Source organism: Microtus ochrogaster, chromosome 24, assembly GCF_000317375.1.
Source record: "Microtus ochrogaster isolate Prairie Vole_2 chromosome 24, MicOch1.0, whole genome shotgun sequence".
Classification (NCBI taxonomy): Eukaryota; Metazoa; Chordata; class Mammalia; order Rodentia; family Cricetidae; genus Microtus; species Microtus ochrogaster.
In genome coordinates, this window is record NC_022024.1 from 24,269,017 (window position 1) to 24,283,194 (window position 14,178).

Sequence of the window (14,178 nt, forward strand, 5' to 3'; positions counted from 1 at the left end):
GGCCGCTCGCGTCCCCGCAGGACCCGCCTCCTCGGCTCCGCAAAGCCGCGCTCAGGGCGCGCCGCGCTCGGCAAGGCACCTCTGCCGGCCCCGCGCCGTCGTCCGCTGCAGCAGCGGGCGGGGTGCAGCCCGGGGCGGGGTCCGGGGTTGCGGGGGGAACACACCGGGAAGCGGACCGCCGAGCACGAGGGGCTGCAATCAGCTCCGGGGCGAGGGGCCCGTGTGCACCGGGGAGGACCCGCGGGGAACCCGTCCGAGTAGGCAGAGGGGGTGGAGGGCGCTCACCCGTTCCGGTCCGACGCTCCCTCCTTCTCCACACCTCCACGCCTCCCGCTCCACGCAGGCGGCGCAGCTGCCTCCCGCTGCCTCTGCCACCGCCGCCGATGCTCGCGCGGTCGCCGCTGCCGCCTTGGCTGGGCGCGGTCACGTGACGCGGCCCGCGGGGAGCCTGAGGGCGGGCGGACGGGCGCGCGCGCACGAGCAGAGGTTAGCGCGGCTCGGACCGCCCGGGACTGGGCGCTTCACCGTGAGGGCGTTTAAGGGGAGGATCCGGCGAGCGCGTCCCCGGGCTGGCGGAGCGCGCGCCCGGAGACCAGAACTTGGCAGCGCGCGGGGCCGAAAGGGTGGCCGGAGTGCAGGGCGGGCGACTCGCGCCTCCGCGGCGCCCCTCCCTCGCTCCCTCTTCCTTTTCCCTGTGCGCGCCCGGGCTGGCGGCTGTCTCCGCCCCCTCCTGCGCTCCCCTTCCCTCCTGCGGCGGCCTCTGATTGGCCGGCGGCCTCTGACGTCTGTGTTTCCATGACGTGTCGGCCCGGGGGAGGGGCGCCGGGAGGGGGCGGCGGGGGAGGAGGGGGCGGTCACTCCGTCAGTCACCGGCGCTTCCTAGGCGCGCGGCCGGGCGGCACCCGCAACGTGTGGAGACCGGAGAGTGATGACTGTCGCTGCAGCGGGACGACCTTCCCCGCTCGAGCCGCCCGCACCCCCCCCACACACACACCGAGGTGGGAGGCGAAGCCTGGTCAGCGAACCGAAGAGCGGCCCCGCGCGGCTCGGCGCCCACTCCCTTAGCGGACCTGTCTCCCGTCCCGGACAGTGACGCACTCGCGCGACAGCCCCGAGTGCCTCACCCTTAGGGACCGGAGCCCACTGTCCCCGCGGGCGCGCTGGCCCGGCTGGCCGGCGGACACCGGGGATACCCGCTGCAGCGCTCAAACGCTGTCCGCGGGCCGGTGCAAACAGGCCTCGCACCGTCAGCGCTCTCTCGTTTCGCTCTTAGGTTTGCTTTTTTAAAAAAATCTTGTTCTACCTGTGGCAAGCTCATGGGTCTTTAGTTCCTAGGATTTCAACCCTTCCCTCTTCTTCCCTGAGGAGAAAGAAACGGAAAGAAAAAAAAAACAAAAAACAAAACTCAGACCGAGTCATGTTCAGTATTGCGAAGGTAAAAGGTAGCCAACTCTGGCCCAACCTTTCCAACATGTTGCAGTGAAAAAGAAAACCTCTGGTTAGTGCATCTACTTTTAGAAAAGGGTTTTCTTGACTGTATCCACATATTTAAAGGTGTATATTCTGCCCCATCCCTGTCTAATCGCCTTTAACTAAAGGTCCCCCGTCGTTCAGACCTTATCAGTGTTATTTTCAGTATCACTTAGCCAGGGGGAAAAAAGTTCTGTAGTGTTTTTTGTTCAACCCTTGAAATGGAAGAGTTAATGGCTGCAGTCTTCTCAAAAGCACGGGGTAAAGACAAATACTGCATTATGGATGTTCATTCTCTGATAGCCTTGTTTCAAAATATGTAAAGACTTGAAAACAAGATGAGATGCTTGAGTTTAAAGGAATTTCCACGCTAAAACAGTTGAAAAAATGCATTTTTCCATTTATATCTTTCACCAAGCTAGACATTACCAGTGTGCCCTCGACATGTAAAACTGGCACTGCGCATTTTTTTCCTCTCTGTTTCATCACAGAGAATTGGTTGGTGTGGTACAATAAATAGCCCTTCCTGATACTATTTCAAATCTACAAATAGAAAAGCAAATTAATTAAATTTCACTTAGGTAATTTCCAGTAGTCTCTTGCCCCGAAATATCTTTCAGAAAAGCTCAGACACATTTATGAACCCTTGGCTGTTTCCCAACTTTCCTCCAAGGAAGTCCCCATAGAAAATTAAATTAGGCATTCTACTTTAATCAAGAACTTGACATTAAAGTAATAAATGAATCATTGTATGCTACACTAGCAAAACTGATAATAGGTTAAACTAGAATCTGTTCAGTATGGATTTGTTGAAGTTCTAAATCATAAAACGCGTGTTTTTAAAGTATATGCTCATGACAAATCACTGAGCATCCTTATTATTGAACATTATTGCAATGAAATTTTTATTTGAGTGTACAGATGTGCCCACAAGTGAAAACATATATGTCCCAGAACATAGCTGTACACACTTCAGTAAACATGAATTGCATACATGATAAATTTACTCTCATACAGTCAATGTAATTGTAATTTATTTTTGATTTGTATGTTTCATTCTCTCAGATAAAAAAATTAAAGCTAAAAGCAATATGGAAGCAACTGCACATTAAGAAATCCAATTTTTTTTTTCCTCCCACGGAGCTTCATCCTGAAATCTCCCAGATGACATACTTTTCAATGTAAAACAATGCTGAATTGCTTGATTAGGGTTTTTTGTTTTTCTTCTGGTTAAAGAGCTAGAACCAGGACCTCATGGACAAGCAAGTACTTTGGCACTGGACTAGAGTTCAACCCTTCAGAATTATTTCTTAGAAGGCATTGGGCCACCTGAAATCAGCAATGCTCTTATGTATTATATGAGCATTTCATCTTCATCTTAGAACTAATTTATTTCGTGAATTTAATTGAACTGGAGGTGTATTAGTATATAATAAATAGGAACAATGCAACACAATTCTCTACTTAATAACATTACAGTTTTCCAAATATGCTTTTTTACTAGCAAATATATAAGCTCCAGAAAAGTTACTGTTTTGGACGCCATATTGAAAATTAGGCAGTTTTAATAGGTGCATTCCTTTCATTCCTTTAATGGTATAATTACATTAACATCTTTACTGGTAAATTGATTGTTTCAATCTTTATAACACATGCGGAAGCTCCTCGATGTAACCAAATGTGAAGAGAAACATTAGGCTCTTTATTCTCTTAAGGAATCCCAGCCTAGCGCTCAGGAGGATGGAGAAATCCAGGCCAGCCTGTCCAACATTGTAAGGTCTAGGCCAGTATTGTAATACATAACAAGACCCTGTCCTTAAATAAAAGGCATCGTATGTGTTAAGTGATAGAGCAAAGTTAAGACACCAACAGTAGTATGTTTTTAAAACAAGATACATTCCTTAAATGAACTTTTATATGTGAATATGTCAGTCCTGATCATAACAGAACTGGCAGGTGGAGAGAGGGAGTAAGGTGGGGGGATATCAAACATTTCATAAAATATAATTATGTATGTTCTCAAATTTCCATTAATTTGGAGATAGAGACATTCTTTTGCTGAAAACCCACATGAAACTTATTTATTAGTAACAAATTAATTGTATTTTGCTGAGTTAAATGGAGTACAATTACAAGTAAGCCTAAAATAAGAATTCTCAAGTCACAGCATAGAACATTTTTATATATTAAAAAATGCAAAACAGTTCGAAGACATTTGCTGGGACTTATTTAGTGCCTACATACTTTGTACCTTCTGGGAGTAAGCTGTTTGTCCCACTCCAAATACTGTATAATTTAAGCATTTGGTGGTGACCCCCAAGTATACATTCCAGCAAATAGAGAGGTCATACCTAAATGCTGAGGAAGGTTTCTCATGGAAGACTTAAATCTGTCTTATACCATAGGAGACATCCATAATTTAATAGAAAATAATATGCATGGTAAAAATGCTAGGGATGGTACCTGGGAAGGAACAAGTTTACCAAAACCGCTTTCCTTGCCCTTCGTTCTTCAAGCATATCCTGATGGTCTTTGAGAGCCCCCCCTCTTAATTAGCATTCATTGCTTTCCTATTACTAACGCTGAATTGTGATAGATCACAATGCTGTTATAAAGTTTGGGTTAAATACCTACATAAAGTTTCCCCCCTCCCTCCCTTCCTTCTTTCATTCCTTCCTTTAAGACGGGTTCTCATTCTTTAACCCAGGCTGGCCTGGAACTTATAGGTAGCCCAGACTTGCTTTGAATTTCTGCTTTTCTTCCTTCTGCCTTCTCAATCTCAGGTGTGTACCACTGTTTATTTATTTTTTTTGTTTCATTTGTTTTTGCTTGTTTGTTTTTCCCCTGGCAATGCTGAAGCATGCATGCATGGGCAGCCCATAGATGGCAGTTCTGTTGAACTTGTCCATATTGGGTTTCATGGTCTAAGTTGATGAGGACAACTGACCGGGTTTCTTCCTCTAGAGGGCACCAGATATCGTTACAGATGATTGTGAGCCACTAAGTGGTTGCTGAGAATTGAACTCTGGACCTTTGGAAGAGCAGGCAGTGCTTTTAACCGTTGAGCCATTGTGTACCACTGTATTCATCCAAAATAGGGTATCCAGTATATAATATATGCTCAATAAGGGTCATTGCTCAGAAATACTCCTTTTTTCTTATTACAAGGTAAATGTATTACAAAAATGCACATTTAATTTGTTTAGTCAGATAGATTATAACCATAGAACAGAATGACTTGCTTGTGAAAAAGACTCTATTTGTGGTCCTCTTTAAATCATAGCACATTTAACTGCATCAGTGCTTCATTTCACTGATACGGTCTAAGCCTTCTCCAGAAAAAAAAAAAGGCCCTTAAATCATGAGACATGCCTTTGGCTACATTTAACCAAAAAGTGGACCAATAGCGGCTTTTATAAATACAGGCTATGTTAACTTACATTGCTATAGAAAATACTAAGGAGAGAACACATAGGAAAAGCTATTTTACCCAGTGTTTTCAGCCCATAGTCAATTGTCTCCCTTGCTTTATTAGTGGATCTCAACTGTCCTGATGTTGTGACTTTAATACAGTTCCTCGTGTTATGGTGACCCCCCCCACCATAAAATTATTTCGTTGCTACTTCACAATTGTAATGTTGCTCCTGTTATAAGTCATAATGTAAATGTCTGATGCGTAGGATATATGATATGCAACCCCAATGGGGTCATGACCCATAGGCTGGGAACCATTGTTATAGGCTGCCTTGACACCAAGCATCCTACTCGGAAGTCTGTGCTGGAGCCAAGCTGCTTGCTTCTTGGTGGCTGGGGCAGACGTAGAGTGGGAGGAAGGGAAGGGAGAGTAGGGAGGGAGGCCAGGAACCAAGATAGAGCCTTCAGGGATATGCTGCTCACCCAGTGACCTACTCCAGGGAGGCCCTGTAATCCAGTCAACTACAGATTCATTGATGAATTCCTTCACTGGTGATCCTAGAGAACTCATAATTGAGGCATCCTTGAACTCCATTTTAGGACCAAGCCTTCAGCATGTGAACCTTCGGAAGCATTGACTATCCCCGCCACAACAGATGCCGGTCCCGCTTCGGAAGCTCCAGAACAGGTAGGTGGTGGTGCGGAGTCAGCTGCTGAGCATGGCCATCCAGGATGCAGGTTCACAGCTTTCTGTCCTACTGTTTTAGAAACGGTCACAGGGTTTTTCCCATGTTGATATCAAATTCTAGTTGTTTTTATCTGTTAGCATATTTTCCATGTAGTTTTTTTTTTATTTTGTTGTTCTTGTTTTGCTTTGTTGGACCATCTCCTTTCAAGAACCACAGTGAAGAATTACCTTGGTAAGCAATGCAGATTTGTGGGCCAAAACTTCTGAATGAGTCTCTAAAGTAGACAGTCCGTTTAGCTGGTTCTTGTGTGGAATGTTCTTTTCTTCCTCTGCCATTACATTATTTTATCATGTGTGTGTGTGCGTGTGTGTGTGTGTGTGTGCATGTGTGTATTTTGGAGCTGGGGATGGACTCAGATTCTTATGTTTGCATGCTAAGCACTTTATTCAGTGAGGTATTTCCAGTCCCTCTGTGCCTTTTTTTTTTTCAATTATTCTTTTAATGAGGAATAGGAGGGTGAATAAAATACACTCTTACTCTTCAGCATTTTTCTATTTTGATAGTATGCGTGTTTTTGTGACTTCAGCTCCTTGATGACAGGGGTACTGCTGTTTTATTTAGTAAGTATTTACTGAGCCTGACAAATGTCCTCTGAGGTCACTGAGGTAGGAGCACGAGAAAGATTCTATTTAGGAGACATTAGTATCAGGGTGATAATAGTTCTTCTAGTCACTTGCACAAAGGAACTTTTATTAAGCACTTACTCCATGGCAGGCCTAGGAGAATTTGGCACCAAGTAAATGTCAGTTCATTGAGCTCAAATGAATGAACAAAGAAATGAAGTACCATTTCTCTGATGATGAAGTCGAAGTTTACGAACATAACCTGATTTTATTCTTAGCCTGCATGGGAACCTGGAGGGTCAGCTTTTCTTCTTCCACATAGAAATGATAGCAAGAAAGGAATCAGCCAGCCACCAAACACAAGGCACCGAAAGGTGCTTAGTTGATCCGTGTGTCTCGGTGTCCGTGGAACAGGGGACCTGAGAAGAATGTTGATAAATGTGGGGATGTAAGTGGGGTAGAGGAATGTGGAGTCTAGAAAATAGAGAACAAGAAGGAGGAATTAAAAAGGGATGTACAGAGGGAAGATGATGCAGGCAAACAAATACCGATCTTGCTGTTAAGGCCCTCAGCCTGGAGGAAGTAAAACTAAAGACTGAGATGGAGTCACTGAAAGAATTAAAATATGGTTAAAGAATAAGCAAACGGTATATTTTCCAGGGCTAGGTAAGTTTAGAATAGTTTTACAGCAACATGAATTTGCATAACATTTTGTCAGAACTCAGAATTGGGCTTTTTTTTTTCTTTTAAACCTATTTGGCTTCACCATGTAGAGTCAAGGGTCTTCCTAGCAAGAATGGATATATGCTAAGGAATATTACTTTCAGGTGTGTGACTTTTGTTTACTCTGCATTTGTTTAACTCTGAAGCTGTGTTACTGTGCCTGCCTGAAACACCCGAGGGTCCTCATAAAGAGATGAATGGCCAATAATGAGGCTGGAGAAAGGAGGACATCAGGGGCCAGCCACTCAGCCAGTCATGGAGTAAGAAGGAGAAAAAAAAAGATATACAGAAATAGAGAAAGATTAAAGCCCAGCGACAAAAGGTAGTTGGGATAATTTAAGGAAAGCAAGAAGCAAGCGTACCTCCGTGCCTTTCCATCACGGGGCTTTCGTTGGTAAAAGTGAGTGTGAAGAGAATCTCTCTCCCCCTTGTGAGTACACTGTTCCTCTCGGGTTAAGCACCCACCATTACAATCTCACTTCGCTTTAATTCCTTGTCCAAAGGCCTCTTTCTTCGTCGTACAAGCCCATTGAGCATTAGAATTTCAACCTATAAATGTTCAGGAACTCAGCTCAGTAGATAATGTAGATTCATTTTTGGTAAGAAGTTTTTCAAGTTCACATATGAAGCCTCCTCAGATCTGCTGCGTTATGTAACTCTGCTCCTCAAATGATTGTGGGCGGTGCATATAAATGGTACTGAGAGTGCAGGAGACAATACTGATAGGAAACTGTAAAGACACAAGGAATTTGTAAGTCTGGAAATGGGAGAACTCAGTGGTAGAGGAAGAGGCAACCATAAGGAGCAGTTAGTTCAGGGAATTATTTAACCTGGAGATGCTCCAGATACAATCCCAGAATTGTACTGATAACTTCTGCCAGGGTATGACTGAAGCAGCAAGGTGGGCGCAAGTGGTCTGTCTGCATGCTGTGCCCCCATAAAATCCATGCCGAAATTCTAGTCCTCTAAACTGATCAAGCAGTGAGAATCCTTAAGAACCTTCATTAGTAGAACTATTTTGCTCATAAAATAGACCCGAAGTTTTACTCTGTTCCCTACCATCTCAGGACACAGAGGATACTGTTTATCAGCTAGTTTATGAAACTGGGCCTCACTGGATGCTAAGCCCCTTCTACCTTAATTTTGGACCCCCTAGCCTCCAGAGCTACATAAATAAGCACAAGTTGTTTACAAAATATTGAGTCTATGATATTATGGTAGCATTCTCCATGGGCTACAAAGCCATGTAAAGTTAGAATCCTGTATCCCTGTGTCTTATAATAGAGTGCTGATACTAGTTCCTCCCAATTCACTTATGCCAGGTAAAAGCATCAGGGAGGCAGAATTGTTAAAAAAAAAAAAAAGCACCAGTGGTGTAACACATTAAAGAAAACCACCTTACACATAGCACTAAGAAACCACATGACACAAAAGAGAGAGGGACCTCATAGCAGCAACTACAGATGGAAAGAAAAACCAAAACAATTACCTGATGGCTAACTTTGTTTTAACAACAACACGGGTGGAAAGATAAAGGATGTTTCCTTCAGAGTCCTTGAGGAAATAACTCTCCTAAATTTCCATATTTAGGTAAAATGCTGTAATGCTGCTGCTTTCCTGAGAGAACCACTCGTACTCAAACACTGGAGGCTTCTGCATAGTCAACACGTCAGGAGTAACAAGAAGTGGAGAAGGAGGCCAGCGTGAGAGAGACGTAACTAGAGAGTTGACGAAAAGCCCGTGATGTGGCTCGGCAGAGATGCCAGTTTCTCTGCTGGACCACTTAGAGTGTCCTTATCAGAAGATTGCAAGGAGCTGGGCCTGGAGGAACAAGGGGTTGGTAGAAAGCTTATCACTCACGATAAGAAACAACAGTCTGCCCATGCCCTCCCCAAAACTCCCACACACACCTTTATGAGTGCTTGGATATCTGCCCCTCTGAAGGCATCCACAGCCAGCCAGAGGGGATGACAAACGGAGCCTAGCCAAGAAAAGAGACTTGGTGCTTCCCCTTCATCTGCTCTTGTCCCCAGCGCTGGCAGAGAAATGAAAGAGAAAGAGAATGGATGTAGAAAGATTGAACAAGCTCTTCTCCAGTATACCGGATAGTGATGGGCAGAGAAAAACCTTTGGTTCCAATGATCTTACAGTTTCCTTGCTGAAAACACACAGAAGGTAAAAGACTCACTCTCAGATGTTAATGAACAGGCAGGGGAGGCTCCCTCGGCCTACGGCTAAACTGTTGAAATTGTTCTTTCAGTTGCGCTTGAGGCACATGCGTTTAGAATAAGAGTACAGGAGTAAAGACTGGATGAGATCTACCGACTGCAAATCAGGTTCAAATCAGCTTGGGTAGCTTCATCAGCACACACAGAAAGCTGGACTGACAAGGAGTCACACAAGAAAAGAACGCCTCCGTTAAAACTGTGTGGATAAAATCCTGAACACTTATCAGCGTGAAAACCCGGCAGCAGCAGGGTCCAGTCAGATGTGTGTTCCTGTCTCCTTGGGAGACCCAGAAATGCTGAGTTCTTTAGAAATCTTCCTTTCAGTAATGGTGAGACCGCTGGGTACAGCATCTCACACACCCATTGCTTCCCACCTCTTCAGCCCTGACTATTGTGACTTGGTGGGTTCTAGACCATTTGAGAACTGCTGGACTTATGCTTTTTTTTTCCCCCTTTGGGATCTGGAGTCCTCCGGGTTTGCGCTGTGTGCCTGGAACTCCAGCAGCTGTGTCCTTTCCATCTTCTTGCTATGCAGTTTCTGATTCAGAGATTTCTTTCTCACATGTGTTTCTGCTCATATCCTGTGTGCTTGCCGCTTAGCCTGTGATCTCTCTGGCCCATTGGAAACTTGAATTATACCTGTCTCTGGAAGGTGCTCGAATGGCTGACTACTGGCCTGCCAAGATTCTGGACTCTTTTGTACATTTTTAGCTTTCCCAGTTCCAAATTCTAGACGCTTTTTCATGCTTTGCTGCCATTAATCGCAGTGTGTTTTTACTCCTAAAAGCCATGGGTCATTATGCAGAAATCCAAGTGCCAAGTTTTAGAGAGCTCCTTTTGAGTTGCTAGTTAGAAACAGTACAAACTCTTGCAACCCTGCTTAGTTTTCCATCAGAAATAATTGATAAGACTGTATGACTTTGTTGCAAAATACAGTGAAACCAAGCTGGAAGTGGACTACCAGTTTCCTTCTTGTTGGTTGGTTTCCATAGTGCTACATGGTGCTTAGCAAACTGCTAGAGGAGAAAAGATGACCCCTATATTACCCAGTGGGAGCCCTATGAACTATAACAACCTACCAGAGAAAAGGAACTCACTGGTATGGCTGCTTTGGGGGTAACCAGCCACTCTCTGCTTGGATTTGACACTCTGTTTGCATAAGGGAATTCATGCCGGACACTGCAGATTCACTTTTGAAGTGGTCACTGGGGTATTGCTGTGACAGACCTGACTATGTTGTTTGGGGGAGAATTATGGAAGGACTTTGGAATTTTGGGTTAGAAAATTCATTGAGTGTTGAGAACTTAGTGGGCTGTTTTGTAGAAGCTTAGAAGATGGGAATGTTGAGGGCAATACAGAAGATGGAGGCCTGGCTTCTGAAGATTCAGAGGGAAGTTTAAAGACTCTATCAGAGTCATTTGTTACTTTGAATTAATATTCTGTGGCTCTGCTTAGTTGGGGCTGAAGAATCAATCAGCTGTGAGCTACAAGATACTACAACTACTAACGTGAAATCTTTGCTTTGCTGAGATACTCGAAGCTGGTTGACTAGAGCTGAGAAATTAATAGTGATTAAAAAGAGACCAGTGTCGTTGAGGTGAAATCTTCTGGGAAGTGTTTCCCGAGAGCATGTAGGAACTGTGTTCCGCAGACAGCCAAGATTATACTTCAAGCTGGCAGCTGAACTTGGTAGTGTAAGAGTGACTCAGGTGGTACTGGTTTTGAAGGTCATGGAGAACAGCTCAGGCTTGGCACTGTGAGGGGCCAAGAGAGGACCATTGTTGAAGATGCAGCCTCAGTAGCCATTGAAGGCATAGGATTGAAGGGATCATAGAGAAATTGAGGCTTGGCACCATGAAAAGAACCCATGAGAGGCTAGTGGTGAAAGTGTGGCCCAGTTTCAGCAGAGGTTCCCAGCATGTAGGACATGCTAGTTCCATAGGATGACCACCAAGAACAGTAGCAGTGATGGAGCGGAGCCAGCCAGGGCCTAGAAGACAGACTGTGTGCACTGCAGAGGCTTGAGCTGAAGAAGCAAGCCAAGCCTCTTGAAGGAACCCAGGAGATGGTGAGTAAATTCCAGGTGTTAGACACTGAGTTATTTACACTTTTGGAGTTTGGTTTTGCTTTGCTTTGATTGTGACTCTGCCCTGGTTCTTCCCTCTTGAAGTAAGAAAGTATTTCATGTATTTTTTGATTTTATAGGACCCCACAGTGGAGAGACTTTGAATTTTAAAAGAGTTTGGATTTAAAAAAAGATTGGCTATTTTAAAGAGACTGAACTTTTAGTGTGTTTGAATTTGTAAAGACTGTGAGACTTTAAAAGTTATTTATATATTTAATGTAGACTCTTGGGAATGAATGAGAAAGAAGAGACTGTGGTTTAACGGTGATGATGTGCTCGGTGTCAAGTGGATGGGGGTCAGTTGTACTGAATAGTTTTATGTCAACTTGACACAAGCTAAAGTCATCTGGGAGGAGGGAACCTCAATGAAGAAAATGCCTCCATAAGAAGGGGCTGTGAGGCAGGGCTCTAAGGCATTTTCTCAATTAGTGATTGATGGAAGAGGTTCAGCCTATTGTGGGTGGTGCCATTTCTGGGATGGTAGTCCTGGGCTCTAGAAGAAAGCAGGCTATGTAAGCTATGAGGGGCAAGCCAGTAAGCAGTAAGCTCTTCCACGGCTTCTGCATTGGCTCCTGCCTCCAGATTCCTGCAGTTCCTATCCTGACTTCCTTGGATGATGGACTGTAATGTGGAAGTGTAAGCCAAATAAACCTTTTCCTCCCCAACTTTCTTTTGGTCATAGCATTTCATCACAGCAATATAAAACATATATGTACATACATATATATGTATATTCAGTGCATATATATAATTTTTTATTAGTATTTTCCAAATTAGACATTTAGCATTAGATTTTTATATAACATGTATATGTTATATATATATATAACTTTTTTCTTAATATTTTTCCAAATTAGACATTTAACATTAGATTTTTAATACTATAACATCCAAAAAGCCAGTTATGATGCCACATGCCTATAATCCCAACACACGGGAAATGGAGACGAGAATCAAAAGTTCAGGACCATCCTTGGCTATACAGTGAGCTCAGGACCTGCCTCAAAAAATAGATGTAGATAGTTACCTGCATATATTTATATCTTTTGCTAGTTCAAATAATACAGATACATGACATGTGAGAGAAAGATTTCTTCTTTCCTTCCCTTCCTTCCTTTTTTCCTTCTTTCTTTCTTTTTTTTCTTTCTGTTCTGTGTAACAACTGTAGCTGTTGTGGAACTAGCTCTGGAGACCAGGCTGGCCTCCAGTTCACAGAGATCAGCCTGCCTAGGCCTCCCAAGTGCTGGGATTAAAGGCATGCACCACCATAGCCCGTCGAGAGAAAGATTTCTATAGTTACCTTCTGCCTAACCAGACTGGGAAGCTGTTATAATTAGTGCAGAGTAGTTAATATGCTATAGGGTATGGAGTCTGGACTTAAATCACTGCACACTCCTAGAAGCAATGGTAATTGACAAAATCATAAGAAAGAGAATTTCGAAGAAATATACGGCTTGTATGACAGAGTAATGTATCCTGTATAAACTTCTGCTAGGGCAATTTCAGTGAACTGAAATATTAAACTTGACTTGAAGGAAGATTCAAGATGGCATCTAGAAAGAGCCTAAGGTTAGGTACTAGGCAACCTGGACTCGAACGCCAGTTCTAAAATTTACTACCACACGATCTTATTCAACCAGATCCATATCATCTCTGGTCTTCCTCTATGTAAAACCACAACTTTCTAGGGTTCTTTTGAGAATGAAGTTATACAGTGCAGTTTTCATAGCAGGTATTCAATGTCCAGGTCTTTGTTGTTGTTGTTGAGACAGGGTTTCTCTGTGTAGCCCTGGCTGTCCCGGAACTTGCTTTGTAGACCAAGAATGACTTGAACTCACAGAGATCCTCCTGCCTCTGCTTTCTGAGTGATGGCATTAAAGGTTCGAGCCAATGCACCTGACCAATGACTAGGTCTTTAACTGCTGTCCTACATAATCTGCCATATTTTAGAGTAAGTCTTAAAACTCACTAGACCAGTGGTTTTCAACCTTCCTAATAGTGCAACACTTTATACAGTTCATCATTATATTATATTATTATAGTTGTAGTCGTCTCCAACTATAAAATTATTTTTATTGCTACTTCATAATTTTGTTACTGTTATGAATTGTAATGTAAATATTTTGCCAAGAAGGTCACGACCCATGTTGAGAACCACTGTGCCTAGTATCTATAAAAGTGATATAATTAATGGAAAATGAATGAAATGTAAGAATTTATACAGCTTCAAAGGAAGTTTTTAAACTATATAAACCATGTTCATCATTGTAAGGGAGATTTTGGAAGTTTAAGGAATTTGAAATAGTTAAGTCATTGAGATTAGGTTCTATTTGTATGACATATTAGTTAATCTTCTAGCTCAGATTATTTTTTGATCAGATAAGAAATTCCTTTCTATTTTAGAAGATCATTACAATTCTTGATAAGGTCAGCTATGTAGCTACATAGGCATGAGCAAAAAATTAGCAAGATGTCTCTTAGTAGTTATTGAATAAGAGAGAATATAGTCTCTCCTGAAAAATAAAGAAAAAAACCATTTGTATTGGTGACTTTTTTGTTGCTATGTTAAAACACCAAGACCAAAAGCAGGTTACGGTAGAAAGAGTTTGTTTTGGCTTAGGGCTCCAGTGGGCTGAGAGTCCATCATGATAGGGAGATATGGTGGGAGGAGCAGGATTTGGGGAGAGCATGTCTTAAATGTAAACACGAAGCAGAGAGAGTGAACAGGAAGTGGGGTGAGACTATCAACTCCCAAAGCCTGTGCCCAGCAAGGCTGGACCACGACCTACCCCCCAAACGCTCCAACAGTTGGGAATTAAGTGTTTATATGCCTGAGCCTATGGAGAGTATTTTTAATTCAAACCACCACACCATTCTTCAAGAAAGCTTAAGATGACCGCTGAATT

The 14,178-nt window shown here is 43.4% G+C and overlaps 1 protein-coding gene across 3 annotated transcripts in view; it reads right to left on the minus strand.

Annotated features, from left to right (window-relative positions):
• Positions 1-676, minus strand: part of Atp2b1 (ATPase plasma membrane Ca2+ transporting 1) — a 103,767-nt gene extending 103,091 nt beyond the window's left edge. For all 3 annotated transcript variants that reach the window (XM_013350327.2, XM_005358125.3, XM_013350328.2), the window contains exon 1: positions 286-676. The gene's annotated coding sequence lies outside the window, so the exon portion shown is untranslated. The remainder of the gene's footprint in view (positions 1-285) is intronic.
• Between the last annotated feature and the right edge of the window lie 13,502 nt (positions 677-14,178).